This window comes from Oryctolagus cuniculus, chromosome 7 (assembly GCF_051225735.1).
Source record: "Oryctolagus cuniculus isolate XC-2025 breed Fujian yellow rabbit chromosome 7, ASM5122573v1, whole genome shotgun sequence".
NCBI classification, from domain to species: Eukaryota; Metazoa; Chordata; class Mammalia; order Lagomorpha; family Leporidae; genus Oryctolagus; species Oryctolagus cuniculus.
Window position 1 is genome coordinate 17,783,039 of NC_142873.1, and position 3,339 is coordinate 17,786,377.

Here is a 3,339-nt window from a genome sequence, read left to right on the forward strand (position 1 = left end):
CCTGTAATGCCGCCCTGGCCTGAGATACCACATGCTGCCTAAAACAACTAGCGCCCTGGAAATAGTCAATGGGAGAGTGAATTCCAGGGGGGCAATTTTAAATAAGATACACATGGGACAGGCCTTAAAGAGTTTGCCAAGTTAAATTTGGTACATAATAGCATTCACTCTGTATCCAAACCCAGCATGTGCAGGCATAGCCCTCCTGCTGCACCTCAGTATGGCTTGCAGTTATTCTGGTGACCACTCCCCTGACCTCTACCTCCACCGCTGCCACCACTGCCTCGGCTCCCCCGGCCATACTGCTGCTGCTGATAGACCTCCTTGGGCTGGGCCACCTTGATTTCACACTTGCTTCCACTGATGGTATGGAACTTTTTCTCCAGAACCTTCTTCATGGGGTCTTCTTCTTTGAAGGTAATAAAAGCAAAACTCCATCTTTTGTTCGACTTTGGATCCATTGGAAGCTCAATGGCCTCAATCTCCCCAAACTCGCCAAAGCACTCCCTGATCTTTTCCTCAGTAGCTTCAGGATTCAGACCCCCCACAAACATCTTCTTCACTGGGTCCTTCTTCATAGCCATGGCCTTTTAGGGTCAATGACATGGCCATCCAGCCTGTGCACCTTCTGATCTAGGACCTTCTCCACACTGGTTGCGTCTTTGAAGAGGATAAACCCAAATCCTCTTGACCATCCAGTGTTGGGATCCACTTTTATTGTGCAGTCAACGACCTCGCCAAACTTAGTAAAATAGTCCTTTAAATCTTGTTGTTGATATCCCAGCTCAGACCACCAACGAACATTTTCCCCTTGTCCTCCTAGTTCTTGCTGGCATTTATCTGGTCCCCCTCCGCACCATTCTGATTCCAGCTCCGGGCTCCGCGGTCCCGCCTCCTGCCCCTGCTGCCTGCCCTGGTCCCGGCCGGGCGACTCCCATCGGTGTCGGCCTGGTGTCCGTTCTCTCTCTCCTGGTGTGTCCAGCTCTCCCGGCCTGACCCTGAGCTCCAGCGGCAGAAGGTCTCGGTGGCTGCTGCCTCTGCAGCCCCCCACAAGGACGAGGCCGGGAAGGGTGGTGCCCTGGGGACCGCTGCTGCTGCTGAGCCAGGCCCCCTCCCCAGCAGGGCAGCGTCAGGCGCACCTGGGGGCCCCCAGCAAGGGCCCGGGCGAGGAGCCCCGAGTGAGGAGGCACAAGCACGCCCCCGAGTCACCAGGGAGAGACAAGGGGAAGTTGTCTAAGCTCAAACCCGCCCCGCTGCCTCCCCCAATCCCCCGTGGGGAGAGCCGGGAAACCCTCTCAGAGCCTGAGCCAGGAGGCGGCTGGGGAGACAGCCATTGGCACGAAGACAAAACCCACAAGCCTGGCTGTGGACACAACGAGCTGTGAGGCTGCCGAGCCCGGACAGCCTGGGGACAGCCTCAAAAGGCCTGTGCTCCCGTACCAAAGCCACAGTCGGTCCCCAAGCCCTCGGGGACCCCCCGCCAGCTCGGCCCCCACCCCCGCCTCGCTGCTGTTGGCGGCCAACCAGCGGTCTTCCACCGCCTTTATCCTGCTCATATCCACGCGCGTGTCTTCTAGGAAAACCCGCCAGCCCCCAGAGCGCATCACCAGCGGCACCATCCCCCAGGGCGTGGTTCTGGACAGCACCGAGGCCCTGTGCCTGGCCATCTCCAGAAACTCGGAACAGATGGCCAGCCACAGCGCCGTGCTGGAGGCCGGCAAAAACCTCTACATGTTCTGCGTGAGTTACATGGATTCCATCCAGAAGATGAGGAACAAGTTCGCCCTCTGAGAGGCCATCAACAAACTGGAGAACAACCTGCGGGAGCTGCAGATCTACCTGGCGACAGCAGGCGGCCCGGGGGCCACGCAGGACTTCAGCAAGCTGCTCAGCTCCGTGAAGGATATCAGCGACATTGTGCAGAGGTAGCAGGAGCCAGGCCTGCAGCCCACGAGGGCTTGCCCGCGCCCACGCCCGTGCCCACGCCTGTGCCGGCTGCTGGCCCTGGCTGCCCGGGTTGTGCACCAGCTGTCCTGCACCAGCCCCACTGCCCCCGCCCTCGGGGAGGGCCTCCGTGGACCGCGGCTGGCACGCTGGGTGGCTTCAGACCGCGCCGAGCCCTCAGCCAGCTGGAGAGGTCGCTCCACTCCGCGTCTTTGCTGCGGTTTCCCTTATGGCCACTGGAAGCCTGCGACGGAGGACCCCCAGGCTGGGCAGGCTGAGCGCTGCTGCCAGGCCTGCTCTGCACAGGGGGCACACAGGGCCAGAGCCAGCCAGCTTGCAGGCCCCGGGCAGGCGGGGGCTGGGGGGTGAAGGTGGGGGTGTTCCTGCCATCTGTCCACGCCACGTTCCCAGGCCCAGTTCCTGTTCTCATGTGACGTGCACTGCGTATCCTGGGTAGGAAGCTTGAGTCTGGAGGGTGGTAGGGTCGCTGTCCTGAGGCAGTGGCTAGCTGGGTGACTGGCTGGGGCAGGCCTGGCCCCGTGCTGTGGAAGGATCTGCATTCCTGACCAACACCCTCCCCCTCCTCATCTGAGACAAAGTGGATCCTTGTAGGGCACAGTCCTTGGTGACAGGTGCTGACTTCTCCAGGAAAGGAGCTGCAGCTGGGCACCAGGAGGAGGAGGAGGGTCTGAGCAGAGCGGGTGCACCCCTGAATGGGGCGGGTGTCTCTTACTTAATTACTGTGAGCCACACTTGGCCTGTTGTTTCTGTGGAGTCATCCGGGAGCCTTAGGAAAACCACAAACCAAATCCCAGGGAATGCTTTAAAGAGCCGGCCTTGGTGTCTTCCCAGGGCTACTTAAGGTGCGAGCTAAGGTGTGGAGACCCTGACTCCTCCTTGACCTTGACCCAGAGCAGCTGGTGCAGGGAGTGGGGCCCCTGGGGCCGGCGGCCCTGCACAGCCCCTATTTGCACAGTGACCACCTGAACCTGTGTCTTAGCTCCCTGGGGGCGCAGCGGCCTTGCAGACCCAGAACAGGCCACGGGGTGAGAGGTCCTGTCGTCACCTTCTGTTAACATGTGCCACTATATTTTGCATTTATACCTTGGTATTACACTCTTTTATAAATAGTTTCCCCCTGTCCTCCGTCTGGAATGCCTATGGTGTCCCTTCCTCTCTCGGTCCAGTTACATTTTGTTTCTGTATATGACTCTCTTGTGTTTTTTAAATAAAGAACTGTTTACAACAACAGCAACAATAACAAAAAACAGTGCTCAAATCTACATGGACGCCAGGCCACAGCAGAGGAGGGCCTTGCTTGTCAAGGAAGCCTGGTTTGAGCCTCATTTGAGCCTGGTTTGGGAAAAAAATGAAAATAAATGGAAGACATAATCT

General features: G+C 58.6%; 1 pseudogene; it reads right to left on the bottom strand.

Annotated features, from left to right (window-relative positions):
* Positions 1–215: 215 nt before the first annotated feature.
* On the bottom strand, positions 216–804 carry LOC138850344 (heterogeneous nuclear ribonucleoprotein A/B pseudogene; annotated as a pseudogene).
* Positions 805–3,339: the final 2,535 nt, after the last annotated feature.